This window comes from Macaca mulatta, chromosome 1 (assembly GCF_049350105.2).
Source record: "Macaca mulatta isolate MMU2019108-1 chromosome 1, T2T-MMU8v2.0, whole genome shotgun sequence".
In the NCBI taxonomy this organism is placed as follows: domain Eukaryota; kingdom Metazoa; phylum Chordata; class Mammalia; order Primates; family Cercopithecidae; genus Macaca; species Macaca mulatta.
The window spans coordinates 199,823,647-199,844,226 of record NC_133406.1 but is presented as its reverse complement, the minus strand read 5'-3'; the positions used below and the strand labels follow the sequence as shown (position 1 = coordinate 199,844,226).

General features: G+C 44.4%; 2 pseudogenes; both read right to left on the bottom strand.

Annotated features, from left to right (window-relative positions):
* Positions 1-269: 269 nt before the first annotated feature.
* LOC100429639 (serine/threonine-protein phosphatase 2A catalytic subunit alpha isoform-like) lies at positions 270-3,169 on the bottom strand (annotated as a pseudogene).
* A 2,228-nt stretch (positions 3,170-5,397) lies between these two features.
* The window catches only part of LOC114677429 (ubiquitin-conjugating enzyme E2 variant 1-like), a 43,475-nt pseudogene continuing 28,292 nt past the window's right edge, over positions 5,398-20,580 (bottom strand).

Sequence of the window (20,580 nt, the reverse complement as noted above, 5' to 3'; positions counted from 1 at the left end):
AATCTCCTGTAGTACCTAATTTTGTACTTATAATTTTGCAGTCTTTTTCATAAGGAGCCCTCCTTACCACACACACACACACACACACACACACACACACACACACACACAAAATTATATAAACCTCAGGCTTTCACAAAACCTGGATCTGTCCCTGCTGGTTACAGTCTTTAGGGTGACTGCTTTAATAACAAACACTGCAAATAAGAGCTTCATGAGTATTTTTTTCTGAGTTCGCAAGTTTATTATGAAAAACTCTGCAGTGCTCTTGTGCAATAAAACATCATTTTACAGGAAGGGGCAAAAACAGCTCTGTTCAAAACTACTCACCAGGTTCTGACAATAACGAAGAATAACATGGGGCTGAGATTTGAGAAGGGGACAAACTGAGCACAGGCAAGTCATAATTAAATTAAACGGTATCCCTGAAAAATAAACAGAACGGTTTCAAAACTCTCAAGTAGAGGGGAGGCCTTGGCATTTATTTTTTTAAATTTCATTAAGATCCAGTGATTGTTTTCTGCTACCCCTATGTACAGTCATGCTGAGTAAAGCTATAGCTAGATGGAAGTTACATTGTATTCACAAAGTGAATTTACATCTTATTATGTGCGGTCTCTCAAAGAAAGCAAAAGTAACTGCAAACACCATGTTGCTCCAGCACAAAATGAACTGGTTCATTCTAAAGTGATCACGGCTTGGTGATAAAAAGCTTTGTATTTTTATATGGCACAGCTTTTGGTCCATGTGAAAACAAATTATTTGAATGTTAACTATTTTCTTACACTTTGGAGTTACTGTTGCAGTTCCCATTTCCATTAAGTCAATATACAATTCACGGCAATCCTGTTCAAATTTAAAATTCCTTTTCCTTTTCCTTTTCTTTTTTCTTTTTGAGATGGATTTTTGGTCTTGTCTCCCAGGCTGGAGTACAATGGCAGGATCTCAGCTCACTGCAACCTCCACCTCCTGGGTTCAAGCGATTATCCTGCCTCAGCCTCCCCAGTAGCTACGATTACAGACGCATGTCACCATGCCCAGCTAATTTTTATATTTTTAGTAGAGATGGGGCCCCTTGTTGCCCAGGCTGGTCTCGAACTGCTAACCTCAGGTGATTCTCCCACTTTGGCCGCCCAAAGTGCTGAGATTACAGGTGTGAGCCACCACGCTCAGCTTAAAATTTCATTACAGGAAGTAATCTGGGGTACAATGAGTAACATGTGACTTGCCTCCGTGAGGTGCTGGGTCAAACTGCAAAAATGAATATTTTAGAGTATTATCAAGTTCCATGATTGCAGTGTGGTTACCACAATGATAGCAATAGTTTGGAGTACTGAAGATAGCTACTACATTCCAGTCATGACACCAGTTATGTCCCACCGTCACCAGTTGGTGAGCTCTAGACACCAACCTGAGGCCATTGGCACGATTAAATGTCTCAGAAGTATCTTGCAAAAAGTTGTATCCAGTTCCTCAAAGAAATACACCCCAGTCACCATGGTCATCTGGATCTGAGTATAGCAAGTCACCCACTGGACTCTCACGGGGGAATTTTCTGTAGGCAATTCAGTGTTCTGATGTGATGCAGTGTATCTCCAGATGGTGACAGTCCACCATGGAGACTGAAGAGCTGCCCATCCACCTAGGCAGTGAGAGGAAGATGGCCGGTAAAGGCCGGACACGGTGGCTCATGCCTGTAATCCCAGCGCTTTGGGAGACCAAGGCAGGTGGATCACTTATGCCCAGGAGTTCAAGACCAGCCTAAGCAACATGGTGAAAAACTCAACTCTACAAAAAAATACAAAAAATTAGCTGGGCATGGTGGTGCATGCCTGTAGTCCAAGCTACCTGGGAGGCTGAAGTAGGAGGCTCACTTGGGCCAGGGAGATTGAAGCTGCAGTGAGCCAGGTCTGTGCCATTGCACTCCAATCTGGGTGACCCAGTCTTTGAAAAAAAAATCTGTAAAATATTTATAAACATTTCAATATTTTCTTAAACACTCATCATAGGAACAATAAACTTGTGTGATCTGCCTGCTCTCATGGTCCCTTGGAAGAATGGTGAAGCATTCACGGTAAGAAACCTTAAGGGCTAGGAGCAACATAACTATTTCAATTAAATGATATACTCTGTCAATATAATCTCCTGTAAACAAGTAATTTGTGTCTGGTAATTTTCTATTATTTTTTTTTTGAGACAGGGTCTCGCTATATTGCCCAGGCTGGTCTCCAACTCCAGGGCTCAAGCAATTCACCTGCCTTGGCCTCTGAAAGTGCTAGGATTACAGGTGTGAGCCATCACGTCCAGCCTGTATCTGATAATTTTCTTTTTACTTTTCTTTCTTTCTTTCTTTTTTTTTTTTTTTTTTTGAGACGGAGTGTCACTCCATCACCCAGGGTGGAGTGCAGTGGCACGCTCTAGGCTCACTGCAACCTCCGCCTCCCAGTTCAAGTGATTCACCTGCCTCAGCCTCCTGAGTAGCTGGGAAGCTATTTTTTTTTTTTTTTTTTTTTTTTTTGAGACAGAGTCTCGCTCGTCGCCCAGGCAGTGGCACGATCTCAGCTCACTGCAAGCTCCGCCTCCTGGGTTCACGCCATTCTCCTGCCTCAGCCTCCCGAGTAGCTGGGACTACAGGCGCCCGCCACCTCGCCCAGCTAATTTTTTGTATTTTTGTAGAGACAGGATTTCACCGAGTTAGCCAGGCTGGTCTCCAACTCTGATCTCAAACGATCCACCCGCCTCAGCCTCCCAAAGCGCTAGGATTACAGGCATGAGCCATTGCGCCTGGCCATCTGGTAATTTTCTAAACAGTTCCATGAGATCATGAAATTGCGCACACTTATCTCCAGAGACAGTGACTGGACACCAAACCTCTTGCGCATTGGATTCTTCTGTTGGGATTTCTTTAGCCTCCTTGCAGAGGCTCTTGACCTGGGACTTGGATAGCTACTTTCACTGGTTCAGCTGCTTGATCCACTGGTCCAGCTCCTTGGAGAACACCTCATCCATGATGCCACCTGTCCGAGCTGGCTGCTGCACATGGGCCACATGCATCTGTGGCCACTGACAGTTGCTGGGTGCTGGTGCTGGCCCACAGACTCTCCACAGTGCTCGGCCAACAACTGCTGTGTCTCTTCCCTACTCACTCTGGCTGCACAGCTTGGTTCTCTGAAATGGTGAGAATTTCGAAATACTTGACACAACAAAGTTCAATTGAGTTCAAAGTCCACTTACATCATTTCGAGCAATTTTCATTCATTCACGCCAGAAAAGCAAGTACTGTTAGAGTCTTTCATTAAAATTTCAATTTCATTTTAAAATTTTGCTCAGGAATTTTGTGTAGCTGTTTCAAACACAAAATCTAAAAAATGATGTGCACAGAAGGAAGCTCAGATCTCTAAATAAAACTTTTGAAAAGATTTTATTTGGAAGTATTTACAAATTCAACATTTAATATCTTTGCTAATTGTTTTTCAAGGGGATCCCAGGCCCATGAAATTAGATGATTATAATTCTTGGTTTATGGCATATTCTTCTTTTTTGAGACAGAGTCTTTTACTATGTCACCCAGGCTGGAGTGCAGTGGTGCGATCTCAGCTCACTGCAACCTCTGCCTCCTGGGTTCAAGTGATTCTCCTGCCTCAGCCTCCCGAGTAGCTGGGATTACAGGCGCACGCCACCATGCCTGGCTAATTTTTTTTTTTTTTGTATTTTTAGTAGAGATGGGGTTTCACTGTGTTGGCCAGGCTGTTCTCAAGCTCCTGACCTCAAGTGATCCACCTGCCTCGACCTCCCAAAGTGCTGGGATTACAGGCATGAGTCATCGCACCTGGGCAATGGCACGTTCATAACAGGTCCAGGGCCAGCATGGTGGCTCATGCCTGTAAGCCTGACACTTTAGGAGGCTGAGGCTGGAGGATGGCTTGAGCCCAGGAGTTCAGGACCAGCCTGGGCAACATACGGAGACCCTGTCTCTACAAAAAATAAAAACAAATTAGTTGGGTGTGTTGGCATGAGCCTATATTCCTGGCTGCTTGTGAGGCCCAGATGGAAGGATTGTTCAAACCCAGAAGTTCGAGGCTGAAGTGAGCTGTGGTCGTGCCAATGCACTCCAGCCTGGGTGACAAAGTGAGACCCTGTCTCTAGAAACACTTTGTCTCTGAAAAAGAAAAAGAAAAAAGAAAAGAAAAAAAAGAGGCCAGGCCTGGTAGTGGCTCATGCCTATAATTCCAGGACTTTGGGACACCAAGGTGGGAGGATCGCTTGAGGAGTTTGAGACCAGCCCAGGCAACACAGAGAGATCCTCACCTCTACAAAAAATAGAAAAAATTAGCTGGGTGTAGTGTCACAGGCCTGTAGACCCAGATAGCTTGAGCCTGGGAGGTTAAGGCTGCAGTGAGCCATGATTGTGCCACTGCTCTCCAGCCTGGGGGACAGAGCAAGACCACTTCTCAAAAACAAACAAATAATAATAATGTAACATCTCACCCCAAACCAAAGCTAGTACCTTGACTTTCTAGGTTCAAATAACTGTACATGCATCCGGGCAGCATGGATCCTGGACATTTTGCTTTTGTGGGCCTCTTCCTAAACACACATATACACGTGCACAAAAAATATATGTATAGCACACGTGTACAAAAATATATATGTATACGTATATTTTATGATTGCATTGGTAATAAAGAATATGTTGTTATATAGTAAAACATTTTCTTTGACCTAAAAAGTTCATTAGTTTCTTTTGATTAAAAAGATAATAATAACGGCCAGGGGCGGTGGCTCACTTCTGTAATCCCAGCACTTTGGGAGGCTGAGGCGGGTGGATCATGAGCTCAGGAGTTCAAGACCAGCCTGGGCAACACAGCAAGGCCCCCGTCTTTACAAAAAATACAAAAATTAAAAATTAGTCAGGCATGGTGGCGTATGCCTATAGTTCCAGCTACGCAGGAGGCTGAGGCACGAGAATCGCTTGAACTGGGAGGTGGAGGTTGCAGTGAGCTAAGATAACATGACTGCACTCCAAACTGGGCAACAGAGTGAGACTCTGTCTCAAAAAACACAACAAAACAAAACAAAAAACACATTCTTATGGACCCCTAAAAGTATTGTGGGCCCTAGGCACGGTGCCTATGGTGCTTCATGGATGAGTCAGCCTTCCTTCCCTGGCGCCAGGTCCCCATCAGCCTGGGTCCTGCGCTAACCATTCTCATTTTCCTTGTTATAATTTCTTGCAAGGATATATATTCCTTAAGAGTACATTTTTGATTATAGCACAACTTACATGTTTCAAATGGACAAAAATTAGTATCATTTACAGTATCTTAAGATAAATTTCCTTTGAATGAGCTTCTTTTCCTGTACTTTGAGGTCTACAAGATGTATCTAGAAAATTTACTACTGTGGAAAATGAAGCCGTTTAAAGCAAACTTCAGGGGCTCGAAGGAAAAGGGCCTGTGGTTTTTCTTTTGGATAATTGCTGTAATGCTGTCCTTCAGGCAGCTGAGGGAATTTCATGTTTTCACTAGACTTCATTAGACACTGAAGCTCTTGCAGGATAACTTTGATGTTACATGGATTCTGTCATTTTGCTAGCACTAATAAGGTTCTTGGTCCACCACTCCATTAGAACTACTAACTCCATTCTTATTAATTTTTGTTACAAGCCTTACAAAGGGAGGTGCTGTGGAGTATTTAGGTCCATATTCTGTTGTTATAGCTGCATATTCTGTTTTCATAAATTGACTACCATCTTGTGTTGCTGTTGCTCGAAGGCTCAAAATAGTATTTTTAATGTTAGTCATTTTTAACTTCACGAAATAATATAATCTTTCTTTTTTTTTTTTTTTTTGTCAGAGACACAGTCTTGCTCTGTCGCCCAGGCTGGAGTGCAGTGGCACGATCTTGGCTCACTGGAACCTCCGCCTCCCAGATTCGAGCAATTCTCCTGCCTCAGCCTCCCGAGTAGCTGGGATTACAGGTGCCCACCACCGTGCCTGGCTAATTTTTCGTATTTTTAGTAGAGATGGGGCTTCACTATGTTGTCCAGGATGGTCTCCAACTCCTCACCTTGTGATCCGCCCACCTCAGCCTCCCAAGTGCTGGGATTACAGGCATGAGCCACTGTGCCTGGCCTATAATCTTTTGAGATCTACTTTTCTCGCTTACTATCAGATTGGCAAGATTAATTCATATCTGAGGCATGTCTCTGTAGTTCATTCATCTTGATTGCTGTCTATTGTGTACCATACATGAGCGTATCAAGGTCTATTCATCACTCTCCCATCGCATTTGCCATAGGGTGTGTTTTCATCCCTTCCTATAGAAAAAAAACAACCCCAATACTTCAATGGCTTATTGTACCAAACATTTATTTCTAGTTCTTATTCTGTAAGGCCAAGAGTCAGCTGCAGCTCTGCTAGGAAAAGGTCTTTTTCCAACAAAGAGGCCTAGCAAGGTGAAGAGGGAATTAATAATTATGAGCAAATGCAACGAATCCCCGGTGGTTTCCAGTTTTACTGCATGGACAGCGTAGCTAGGGTAAAACTGCTGGGTCATAAGCTATAAGAATGTTTGGTTTTAGAAGACTATGCCAGACTTTTCCATAATGGTATCACCAATTTAAATTCCCACCAGCAACATGCAAGAGATCCTGGAGCTCTACATCCTTCCAACACTCCATATTATCAAACTTTAAACTGTTGCAAATTGAAGGGATGTAAAATGGTGTTTCACTGAGCCTCGGTTTGCGTTTTCCTGATCACTAACAATGTTTGACATCTCTTTAAACTTACTGGCTGTATGTGTTTCTTCTTCTCTTAAATGCCTGCTCGGCTGGGCGCGGTGGCTGACACCTGTAATCCCAGCACTTCGGGAGGCTGAGGGAGGCAGATCACTGAGGTCGGGAGCTCGAGATCAGCCTGACCAACATGAAGAAACTCCGTCTCTACTAAAAATACAAAAACTTAGCCAGGCGTGGTGGCACATGTCTGTAATCCCAGCTACTTGGGAGGTTGAGGCAGGAGAATCACTTGAACCCCAGAGATGGAGGTTGCGGTGAGCCGAGATCATGCCATTGCACTCCAGCCTGGGCAACAAGAGCGAAACTCTGTCTCAAAACAAAAAACAAACAAAAAACGCCTGCTTATACCTTTTGTGTCCACTTTTCTTTCTTACTGAATTGTAGAAGTTTTGTTTTGCTTTGTTTTTTTAAGGGACTTGCTGTGTCCCCTAGACTAGAGTGCAGTGGTACGATCGTGGCTCACTGTAGCCTCAACCTCCCTGGGCTCAGGTGATCCTCCCACCTCAGCCTCCCGAGTTGCTGGGACCACAGGCACACCACTTATATTTTCTACTAAGAGTTTTAAAGTTTTATTTCTGAAATTTAGGTCCTTAACCAACTAGTGCGGATCTTTGTTTATGCTGTGAAGTAATTTTTCCAGCTCTGTTTATTGGCCCATCCTCCCTTTCTTCACTGTGATGTGCCGCCCCTGCCGCATATACATACCATATATATGTGGAACTGATTCTGGTCTCTCTACTCTTTCTCAGGGGTTAACGTGTCTGTCCCTGTGTGGATACCATGCTGTCTTAATGGCTGTAGCTTCATCGTGAGTCCTGATTCCTGGCAGGGATGAGGAACCCCGCCCCACCCCACCCCCGCTACTCTGCCCAGTAACACAGAGAAGCACCCTGTGCTGGCTCTGCTCCTTCCAAATAAGTGGCCTCGGGCATACTGTCTATTTCCCTTTTGAATCTTGGTATTCTTGTGCGTAAACCGGGGAATAATGATTCTACCTCATAAGAATGTTCTGAGGATCCAATAAGACTGTACGTAAATAAAGCTTCTGGCACAGCGCCTGTTTGTTGCACCTGCATGTTTGTGAAATGGGGCCCAGAGACGTTCAATGACGTGCTCAAGGTCACAGGACCAGACCCATTCCATGCTGTCTTCTCACTGCTGAGCTTCAAAGACCATTTCCAGATAAGTTAGCTTCTCAGAGTCTTTCTTCCATTTTCTTCCCTTCCAGAAAAAAACAAAGGACAGAAAGAAAGAAAGAAAGAAAGAAAGAAAGAAAGAAAGAAAGAAAGAAAGAAAGAAAGAAAGAAAGAAAGAAAGAAGATGAAAGAGAGAGAAAGAGAAAGAAAGAAAGATGAAAGAAAGAAAGAAAGAAAGAGAAAGAAAGAAAGAAAGAAAGAAAGAAAGAAAGAAAGAAAGAGAAAGAAAGAGGTCTATTTCCAAAAGCTCACAGCATACCACAGTTCCCAATGACTGCATCTTTTTTGGCTTTTTCTTATCTAATGGGAACAGAATGAACTGGATCAGGGTTTCTCTAACAATGTTGGAGAGGAAGTCAGGTTTATTTAAAATTTAACTTCTTTTGGCTCTGTTACCACTGGCCTTGGCTGAGCCATGGCTCGAGGGCATCCGAAAGCAATGAGATCTGGGCATGGTTTCCAGGAGAGTCCCTGGGAGCAACAGTGAAGTGTCCCTGAACTTGTCATCATGGAAATTACGGTGGCCTTGAGGGTTAATCACTGAAGTCAGCATGTAAAGCTGGGTCTGCGTCTGTGTTGCTCCCTCTGTCTCTGCAGATCCCACACAGCCAAGACACAGAGCAGGTGCTCAGTGTGGAATAAACAAAGGAAAGTGGGCAGAAAGATTTACAGTCACCTTGAGGAGACGGTTTGACCTCATTGTAGAGACATTAACAGAGCCAAAGAAAGGGTGTGCAGCTTCTCAGGAGATTTGTTGCTATTATAGTAAGAAAGGTTTGGAAAAGAGTGTGAGCATCTTAAAAGTTACAATAATTAAAGCGTGTTAGCTCAGAAACTGAAGACAAAGAAGTAGAGTGGAATTGAATTCACAAATAGACCTAAACACATAAGAAAATCTGGTGTACGATAAGGGTGGCATTTCACATATGTAGGAGGAAACTACATGTTGATGAGCCTTCTGGAAAAAAGCCCAACTGAATCTCTAACTTACTGCATGCACTGAAATAAATTCCAGATGGATTAAGTATGCATAGGTAAAAAACAAAACCATAAACATGCTAGAAGAAAATATCAGAGAATGTTTTCCTAATCATGGAGTGGAGAAAATCTTTCTAAAATATGACACAAATCCCAGAAGTTTTCAAGGAAAAGATGGTCAGGCTGGGCGTGGTAGCTCACGTCTGTAATCCCAGCACTTTGGGAGGCTGAGGCTAGTGGATCACCTGAGTTCGGGAGTTCGAGACCAGCCTGACCAACATGGAGAAACCCTGTTTCTACTAAAAATACAAAAATTAGCCGGGTGTGGTGGTACATGCCTGTCATCCCAGCTACTCAGGAGGCTGAGGCAGGCAGGAGAATCCCTTGAACCAGGGAGGCGGAAGTTGCAGTGAGCAGAGATCGCGCCATTACACTCTAGTCTGGGCAACACGAGTGAAACTCCATCTCAAAAAAAAAAAAAAAAAAAAGAAGATGGACAGATCTTACTACATAAATATTTTAAAACTTATGTAGGGGGAAAAAACATATGCAAGGCAAATGACAAACACTAAACTATAAAAAGTATTGATTTGCTTTCCACATGGCAGATGATATGCAAAGACTTCCTACAAATCAACTTAAAAAAAAAAAAAGTACAGGCCAGGAACAGTTGCTGACGCTTGTAATCCCAGCACTTTGGGAGGCCAAGGCACGCAGATCACAAGGTCAGGAGTTCGAGACCAGCCTGGCCAATATGGTGAAACCTTGTCTCTACTGAAGATACAAAAAATTAGCCGGGTGTGGTGGCATGCATCTGTGACCGCAGCTACTTGGAAGGGTGAGGCAGGAGAATCACTTGACCTGGGAGGTGGAGGTTGCAGTGAGCCGAGATCGCGCCATTGTACTCCAGGCTGGGCAACAGGGTGAGACTCTGCCTCAAAATAATAATAATAATAATAATAATTAATTATATTTAAAAATTTAAAAAGTACAAAGGAAGGAAGAAAACCATGAGTAAGAAAAATACGACCAGGCGTGGTGGCTCACACCTGTAATCCCAACACTTACAGAGGCCTAGGCGGGCAGATCAATAGAGGTCAGTAGTTCAAGACCAGCATAGGCAACATGGTGAAACCCTGTCTCTACCAAAAATACAAAAATTAGCCAGGCATGGTGGTGGGCGCCTGTAGTTCCAGCTGCTTGGGAGGCTGAGGCAGGGGAATCGCTTGACCCTGGGAGGAGGAAGTTGCAGTAAGCCAAGATCACACCACTGCACTCCAGCCTGGGCAATAGAGTGAGACTGTCTCAAAAAAAGAAAAGAAAAATAGACAAATGACATGGGAAAATACACTTTATAGAAGATGACATTCAAATGGCCAATCAACTCAGGAAGAGATGTTTGACTCTACAGAAATCCAAATGAAAACAACAATGGAATAATATATTTCATGTATGTATCAGACTCTGCAAAAATCAAAAGGCACCCAGTGCTGGGGAGAGTGTCAGTTGGTCTCTCATCAGTCCTGGGGCAAATGCAAATTTCAACATTATTTTTGGAAAGAAATTCATCTATTTCATCAGAACTTTATATTCATGTGCCCTTTGATCAAATCCATTCCACCTTTGAGAATTTATTTTATTGAAATAATGGCAAAAGTGAGCAAAGATAAATATATAGGGGTTCTTTGCATCATTGTTTATAATAACAAAAGACAGGAATCGCATGTGTATCACCAGAGAATTGGGTACTTCATGGTATGTCCATACTATACAGCTGATAAAAAGAATGAGGGATATCCATCTACACCTGCCAATGTGGAAAGATGTGCCCGTCTTAGTGCTCTGTTTGGAAGACAAAGCAATTTGAATAACATATATTATATATCTATAAGATGTATTATTATATAGATAACATGTTATAACAGGTATTTTTATATGTTATTACACATACATATATATATATATATATATATATGTATATATGTATATATTTTGAGACAAAGTCTTGCTCTAACCCCCAGGGTGGAGTGTAGTGGCACGATCTCGGCTCACTGCAACCTCCATCTCCCAGGTTCAAGTGATTCTCATGCCTCAGGCTCCCAAGTAGCTGGGATTACAGACGCCCAATACCATGCCCAGCTTATTTTTTGTATTTTTAGCAGAGACGGGGTTTGATGGCATTTCACTATGTTGGCTAGGCTGGTCTCAAACTCCTGACCTCAGGTGATCCACCCATCTCAGCCTCCCAAAGTACTGGGATTACAGGTGTGAGCCACCACTCCCAGCCTAATATTTCATTATATTTTTACTTATATTTTGAAAATTATCTATTGGCCAGGCGCAATGGCTCATGCCTGTAATCCCAGCACTTTGGGAGGCCAAGGGGGGTAGATCACCTGAGGTCAGGAGTTCTAAGACCAGCCTGGCCAACATGGCAAAACCCCATCTCTACTAAAAATACAAAAATTAGCTGGGCATGGTGGCACACGCCTGTAATCCCAGCTACTCGGGAGGCTGAGGAATGAGAATGGTTTGAACCTGGGAGGTGGAGGTTGCAGTGAGCTGAGATCACGCCATTGGACTCCAGCCTGGGTGAAAAGAGTGAAACTCCGTCTCAAAAAATAAAAAAAAGAAAGAAAATAATCTCTCTAGCTCTTTCCACATATATTTGTATATAAAAACACATACACATATGTATCTATATGATTATAATATGTATTATGTATACCTGGAAATTAACATACTAAAGTGCTGACAGTGAGATAGATTGAAGGCAAAGATTGAAATTCATTTTATTTCTCTATCACTGAAATTTTTTCATTGAGCACATTACTACTTTTGTAACAGTGTTAAAGAACATCTTTATTCAAAATTATTTTAAGGTCAAGGCAGGCAGATCACTTGAGGTCAGGAGTTTGAGACCAGTCTGGCCAACATGGTGAAACCCCATCTCTACTAAAAATACAAAAATTAGCTGGGCATGGTGGTGCACGCCTGTAATCCCAGCTACTCAGGAGGCTGAGGCAGAATTGCTTGAACCCGGGAGGCAGAAGTTGCAGTGAACCAAGCTCCCACGACTGCACTCCAGCCTGAGCAGTAGAGCAAGACTTTGTGTCAAAAAAAAAAAAAAAATTATTTTAATTGATGTTATGCTTACTAAAATTCGGTCTGGAAGGACAGATGACTCCCAGACTGCTAACAAATAGGGTTTTCTCCTGGGCCACGTTTCCCTCCTCTGGCTGTTAAAGGTTTCCCACCAAGACTCCTGACTTCCTTTCAGAGCCAAGAGAGCCAAAGGGGCCCTTGGGTTGCCCAGGGCTCTTTGGGGCGTAGTAAATAGGCCCTAAATGCAGTGCAAGCCCACGCTTAACAATGAAGCTACCCTATCCAGCAGCCTTTTCACAGAGTGCGGGAATAGCAACCTCGCCTTCCCACACCATACTGTGAGCTTCCCTAGGGCAGACACCAGGGCTCACTGTTGTCTGTATTCCTAGGAGCCAGCACAGATAATGTTACTCGAACTAATTTATTAACACAAACACAGACTAACACAACTCGCCCACCAGGCAGATGGCAAAGCCTGGCTATAAAACTGGCACAAGGAAGAGAGAAAATTGATTAGCCATGAGTCACCAATGGCAGGAAAGCATGAAGGAGAAAAGGCAGATACACAAAGTCTGTCTACCAGCTGGTCCCTTTTAAAAAAGGGAGGAGGCAGACAGTGCCCCCTACAGGGCTAATGGAAATGGCGTCTGCCCTTTTTAGGAAGGAGGGCAGAGGTAGGTAGGGATGGAGGGGTAGGGAGGTGGGTGCGGGCTATGCTGTATTCTATCCTGCAACGCCAGTGAGTGAGACTGTAGATCGTGTTGCCACTGATGGCATCTGGTGGAAACGGCGTTTGTGGTGGAGATAACTTAATAATGTAGCATGTGCGGCACTGTGCTACAGCCCAGAAGAAATGGAAAGAATGGCAAGAAGTTCTTGTTCGACCCTGTGTCCCCAGCACCAGGGGCCTGGCACAGAGCAGGGGCTCACTAGAAGCTTGAGAAGGAAGGAATTCAGGGAGTGAGGTAAGGAGGGAGGATAAAGGGAGGAGATAGGGAAAATGACAGAAGGACCAAGGAGCTCCTTCCTTCCTTCCTTCCTTCCTTCCTTCCTTCCTTCCTTCCTTCCTTCCTTTCTTTCTCTTTTTTTCCTTCCTTCCTTCCTTCCTTCCTTCCTTCCTTCCTTTCTTTCTCTTTTTTCCTTCCTTCCTTCCTTCCTTCCTTCCTTTCTTTCTTTCTTTCTCTTTCTTTCTTTCTTTCTTTCTTTCTTTCTTTCTTTCTTTCTTTCTTTCTTTCTTTCTTTCTTTCTTTTTCTTTCTTTCTTTCTTTCTTTCTTTTTTGAGACAGGGTCTTGCTCTGTCACCTAGGCTGGAGTTTAGTGGTGTGATCATGGCTCATAGCAGCCTCTACCTCCTGGGTTCAAGCAATCCTGCTGCCTCAGCCTCCCAAGTAACTAGAACTACAGGTGTGTGCCACCACACCCAGCTAATTTTTAAAAAATAATTTTGTAGAACCGTGGAATACTATGCAGCCATAAAAAAGAATGAGATCAGCTGGGTATGGTGGCTCATGCCTGTACTCCCAGCACTTTGGGAGGCCAAGGCAGGCAAATCACAAAGTCAGGAGTTCGAGACCAGCCTAGCCAATATGGTGAAACCCTGTCACTACCAAAAATATGGGAAATTAGCTGGGTGTAGTGGCAGGCTCCTGTAATCCCAGCTACTTGGGAGGCTGAGGCAGGAGAATCACTTTAACCTGGGAGGCAGAGGTTGCAGTGAGCTGAGATCATGCCACTGCACTCCAGCCTAGGCGAAAAGTGAGACTCCATCTCAAAAAAAAAAAAAAATAAATAATAAAATCATGTCCTTTGCATGGACATGGATGGAACTCAAAGCCATTATCCTCAGCAAACTAATGCAGAAACAGCAAACCAAATACTGTATGTTCTCACTTACAAGTGGGAACTGAATTATGTTAACACATAAATACATGGTAGGGGGACAACAGCACACACTAGGACCTGTCGGAGGGTAGGAGGTGGAAGAAGGGAGAGCATCGGGAAGAATAGCTAATGGATGTTGGACTTAATACATGAGTGATGGGATGATCTGTGCAGCAAACCACTGTGGCACACGTTTACCTACATAACAAATCTGCACATGCTGCACATGTATCCCTGAACTTAAAATAAGTGTTGGAAATTTGTTTAAAAAAAAAGAAAAGAAAAGAAGAAATCTTTTGTAGAAACAGGGTCTCACTATGTTGCTCAAGCTGGTCTTGAACTCCTGAGCTCAAGCAATCCTCTTGTCTTGGCCTCCCAAAATGCTGGCATTATAGGCGTGAGCCACCGTGTCTGGCTGAGGAAGGTCTTTCCTAGTTTTATGACATGAGGGGATCCTTTGAGGGGGTTCCTGGAAGGCTGCCTCCACTTCACTGCCCCTCCTTGGGCTTCCGCATTCTTATCTGTATATTGAGTATGGCAAAAGGAGAGATAAAAGGTTGGACTAGCTTAGTGATTCTGACCTGGAGTCCCAGAACCCTAGAGAATTCTCAAGATAGAATGGGTACCATGAACTATATTAGGACTTCTAAATGCATAACAAGAATGCATAAGCATTTACTTAGGATAAAACTGTATGTGCTGACAGGCCAGGTATCTTTCTATCGGGCTGGAACTCCATCACTCCCAAGGAACAGGGAAGCGTTTGAATCAAGTCCACTCTACAGGAAGACGGGCCAGGGTTAGACCACAGTCAGTCATGTGCCTTTAAGCAAGTGACTTAACCTCTTTTGAGTGTCGGTTTTCTCCTAAGTAAAATGGGGGTGATAAGACCCTACTCAGAGGTTTCTAGTGGTGATTGAATGAGCTAGTACATGTAAAGCACTTGGCACGGAGGCTGGCCCAGAGTCAGCCCTCCGCAAATGGTAGTTGCTATAATGATTAATGCAGAAGAGGGAGTCTGAACATCTCATGCTAATCAAAAACTCTGATAGGAGCTATATATATATATATAGATTCATAAATAGTAGGAAATAAGTGAATGATTAATTATTTAAGGCAGCTTGTTTGGAAGATGATGTCTTTTTTCAAATAGGGATGGAGTCTCGCTCTGTTGCCCAGGCTGCAGCCTCGACCTCCTGAGCTCAAGCAATCCTCCCACCTCAGCCTTCTGAGTATCTGGAGTACAAGTGCAAGCCACCATGCCCAGCTAATTTTTTTTTTTAATTTTTGTTTTTTATAGAGACAGGGTCTCACTAGATTGCCCAGGCTAGCAACATCTTTTAAAACATGAGACCTCTTGGATAGGAGAGTATTTAAGGTCAACTAAAAACAACAAATAAAAAATCTAAAAAGAAGAAAACGTGAGACCATACTTAGAAGTCACAAGAGCGAACTTTGTGGGACAAACACTGAGCCCCTCTGTGTCAGGCCCCTTCGAGCTGGAGTTCAATAAGAGACTAAGCTCTCCTTCTGGGTCTTGGCGCAGTTCTCTCTTTTTGAACTGCTTGATTGACTGATTGAGACAGGATCTCACTCTGTTAGCCCAGGTTGGAGTGCAGTGGCAAGAATATGATTCACTGCAGCCTCAACTTCCTGAGCTCAAGCAATCCTCCCAACTGAGCCTCCAGAGTAGCTGGGACCACAGATGCCAGCCACCATGCCAGGCTAATAAAAAAAAAAAAAAAAAAAAAAAAAAAAATTTTTTTTTTTTTTTTTTTTTTTTTTTTTTTTTTAAGAGTCAGGGCCTTGCCATGTTGCCCATTCTGGTCTCAAACTTCTGGGTTCAAGCGATCCTCCCACCTTGGCCTTCCAAAGTGCTGGGATTGCAGGTGTGAGCCACTGTACCCAGACTGTTCTGTCTTTTTGGAATGACTTTCTCTCCCTTTTTTATCTGGTTGACTCCTAGACACTGCCTCCAGGAAGCCTTCTGTGCTTGGCCCTTGACTCCCTTGAGTCAGTGCCTTTCCACAGCTTGCTGGATCAGTCCTTTGAAGGCACTTGCTATAGTGTGCAGTGCTTTCTTAGACCAGCAACTCTCACCCTTGACATCATCAGAATCACCACAGGGGCTTGTTAGAACAGAGATTGCTGGCCACGGGCCCCAGAGTGTCTGATTCAGCAGGTCTGCAGTGGGTCCTGAGAATGTGTGCTTCTACACATTCACAGGAGATGCCAGGCCTCCTGGCCCGGGGAACACACTTTGAACCACTGGCTTAGACCACATGCTCTAGGACAGCAGGGATCTTGCCTATTTGTTCCCCACTGCACCTCCAGCAGCACCTCACAGTCTCAGCCATTACATGGAAAGACAAAGTCAAATAACAAGACGTAATGTACAAGATTTCCCAAGGCCTGTGTGCTGAGCCCACAGGTCGCGCCCGGGCTGGAGGTGTGAACTGTCTCTGAGAGGGCCATGTGAATGCCCAGCGGGAGCAGTCCGGGAATGGCAGGAGGGCCATGCTCTGGGTCAGAGTGCCCTCTGGTGCCAACATCTCAGCTCTGCACCTGGAGCTGAAATTGGACGGGTGACATCAAGGGAGACCTCAACCGACCTCCCAGCCCCTGGTTTTCCCCTCTCAACCTCGTCCATGTCACCATCAGGAGTAATTTGCTAAAACCCAGCTCTGACCCTACTTGCCTTTGCCCCTCTCCCAGCTTAAGCCCCGCACTTGGCTCTCCACTGCCCTCTGGACAAACCTCAGTATTCAAGGTCCTTGGCTGTCCTCTGGTGACTCTCTGCTTTCTGTCCTGCAGTATCCTGTGGCTCTCCTCAGGCACTGTTTAATTTGTCCATACCAGACAGGTCATGGACTTTATGCCTTCCTAGAAGCTATTGCTAACAGGACTGCAACCCCACCTTCTCCTCCGGAGAAACTGATCCTTTTTAATGTCAAATATGGCCTCTTCCATGAAGCCTTCCTGGATTCTCCTAGGCAAAAGTGATTGTTTCTTCCTTTGTGTCTGTATAGCCTAGTGCACAGGCCACTATGGAGTGGGGTCTGGGTCCTCCTTGAGACCATGAGCTCCCTCGGGCTCCTGACTCAGCTTTGGTGTATCAATAAATGCTGGAATCTACAAAGCTGTTTTCCTTCTTCAAAGCTAAAACCCACTGTCTACTACCTAAGTCTGCATAGCTCCTTAGATATTCAATAATTTATTCAACCAGCAAATATACCTGAGGCTTTTCTTTTTTCTTTTTTCTTTTTTTTACTTTTTTGATAGAGTTTTGAGCCCAGGCTGGAGAGCAGTGGCATGATCTCAGCTCACCGCAACCTCCACCTCCCGGGTTCAAGCGATTCTCCTGCCTCAGCCTCCCGAGTAGCTGGGATTACAGGCATGTGCCACCATGCCCGGCTAATTTTGTATTTTTAGTAGAGACAGGGTTTCTCTATGTTGGTCAGGCTGGTCTCAAACTCCTGACCTCAGGTGATCCGCCCACCTAGGTGGGCCTCCCAAAGTGTTGGGATTACAGGTGTGAGCCACCACACCTAGTCAAGGCCTTTCTTCTGGAAGGCATTAGTCAATCCCAGTGAGGGGGATACAGAGGAAAATAAAACAAGATGAAGTTCCTGGCCTCTGAGCTTACCTTATGGTAAGAGAGAATGACAATAAACAAAACACTGTGTATTAAATACTGTTAAGCCATGCTAAATGGCATAGAGAAATTAAGCAGGGTAAAGGATAGCAGTTGATGGAGTGGTTCTATTTCAGGCAGTGTGGTTAAGAAAATACACACTGATGGCCGGACGTGGTGGCTCACGCCTATCATCCCAGCACTTTGGGAGGCTGAGGCGGGTGAATCATGAGGTCAAGAGTTTGGGACCAGCCTGGGCAACATGGTGAAACCCCTTCTCTACTAAAAATACAAAAATAAGCTGGGCATGGTGGCACACACCTGTAATCCCAGCTACTCAGGAGGCTGAGGCAGGAGAATCGCATGAACCCAGGAGGTGGAGGTTGCAGTGAACCGGGATAGCATCACTGCACTCCAGCCTGGGCAACAGATCAAGATTCGTCTAAAAAAAAAAAAAAGGGAAAAAAGAAAATACTCACTGATGAGGTAGCATTTGAGCAAAGACACAAAGTGCAGATGTGAACCGTGCGTGTGTCTGGGGGGAGGTATTCCTGCAGCGTGCAAAGGCCCTGTGATAGGAACGTGCTTAGCATGCTCTAGAAACTGCAAGTTGGCTGGTGTTTTAGGTCAGGGGATCCGGAAGCAGACTCTGAGAGGATTCCTGTATAAGTGATTCATTAGTGCTCCCTTAGGGGTAGGGTGGGGAATAACCAGCAAGGGCGTAGGAGAAGCAGGGCAGGGAAGAGGAGGAGACCAAGCAAGCGTGTGATTTCATGCAAAATCCAGAGGAAGGTAGTCTCAGCCTGATCCTACGGGGGAGGGGCGGAGCGGGGTAAGGTAGAGTGGGGTAGGAAGGGGAGTGCTGGCACATAAGTTACACCTCAGTGTTTGTTCCAACCTAAGGCAAGGTTGCTGAGACTTTCAAACTCTCCTCCCATCAACACCTGGCTAGGGTCATCCTGGGGAGCTTTTTCAAGTAAATTCTCAGGCACTTCCTCTGGGCAAAGTGGGCTCCAGTAGGGCCCTATCCAAAGAGCCATAGGTACTAGGTACTAGGTGTTGGGTACTAAGTACTAAGTGTTAAGAGAAAAAGCTTAGCAAAGTTGGGGGCACACACAACATGGAGGAAAAGGGGATCTTAAAAGGATCTGGGTAAAATGCTAACAGTACCTGTGAAAGTCAGTGAGGTTGAAGAACAGAAGTTAGAGTAGAATCGTAAGAGAAGAGATAGTCAGCTGAGGCCAGATCAGGTAAACCAATATCTGATTTCACTCAAATAGGCAATGTGCTGAGCTAAAAAATCTACAGCTCTCCTTGCATCTAGGGGTGGATGCAGTTCCACACACTCAGATGTCAATAAAAGTCAGCTGGAGGCATCTGAGAAAGCATTGATTTCCTGATAGAGGCACCACATTTTTCTCCTCGCCACTTCCTTCTTTTTGCCTGGAATGTGAACCCGACGCTGGGGGTAAAGCAGTCATCTTGTAACGATGAGGTCACAATGAGGCAAATGTGAGAGTAAAAGCTTCGTACTAAGCATGGTGGAGGGGCCTGAGACCCTGGTGATGTCGCAGAGAGGCTGCACTAGCCTGGGATGCCTGTCTCTAGACTTAGCATCTTTTTTTGAAAGTTAATAAATCCCTATTTGATGAAGTCTGGCTTTCTGTTACATGCCAGTGGGCATCATCCGTAACCAACACTCCCTCCAAAGAGTTATAGATCTACACAGCCTCCCACATTCTGTGAGAGCACCTATTCCTGTTCCCACTCAAATGCACTGGGTGTCATAAAGCTTTTCCCAGTTTGCCAGTCTTCCATGTGACAAATCCTATCTTGTTTTCTTTCTGTGTCTGTATGTATTTGGGTTTTGTTTGTTTGTTTGTTTGTTTGAGACGGAGTCTCACTCTGTCGCCCCAGCTGGAGTGCAGTGGCATGATCTCAGCTCACTGCAACCTCCACCTCCCAGGTTCAAGGGATTCTCCTGCCTCAGCCTCTCAAGTAGCTGGGATTACAGGCACGCACCAAAATACCTGGCTCATTTTTGTATTTTTAGTAGAGTCAGGGTTTGGCCATGTTGGCCAGGCTAGTCTTGAACTTCTAACCTCAAGTGATCTGCCCACCTTGGCCTCCTCAAAGTGCTGGGATTACAGGTGTGAGCCACCACACCCAGCCGCCTACAGTTTGATTCTTGATGGAATTTCAGGATGAGTTATTGTTTGCTATTAAAAATGGAAAAATGGGCCAGTTGCGGTGGCTCACACCTGTAATCCCAGCACTTTGGAAAGCTGAGGTGGGCAGATCACTTGAGCCTAGGAGTTGGAGACTAGCCTGGGCAACATGGTGAAACCCTGTCTCCAGCAAAAAATACAAAAATTAGCCAGGTGTGGTGGTGCGTCCCTGTAGTCCCAGCTCCTCAGGAGGCTGAGGCGGGGAGATCACTTCAGCCTGGAAAGTTGGGGCTGCAGTAAGCTGTGATTGCACCACTGCACTCCAACCTGGGCAATGGGAATGAAACCCTGCTTCAAAAAAAAAAAAAAAAAAAGGTTTCTAAAGTTAACATATACCTACTCTGACCCAGTGTTTCTAGTTCCAACTATTCATTCAATAGCAACAGGTGCATATGCCCACAAAAAGATATGTGCAAGCATGTGTGTAGCAGTTTTATTCATTATTGCCCCAAACTAGAAACAGCCCAAATGTTCAACAGGTGAATGAATAAAGAAATTGTGGTATATCCATACAATGGAATACTATTTAACAATAAAAAGAAATAAACTTTAGCCTTAAACAACAACAAAGATGGATTTCTCAAACATGATATTGAGAGAAAAAAGCCAAAAAAAGAGTAAGTACTGTATGATTCCATTGATTCAAAGTCCTAGAACAGACAAATCTAACCCACAGTGATAAAAGTCAGATCAGTGGTTACAAGTGAAGAAGTTAAGTCACGTTGTGGAAGGATGGAAATTGTCTCTGTTTGAATC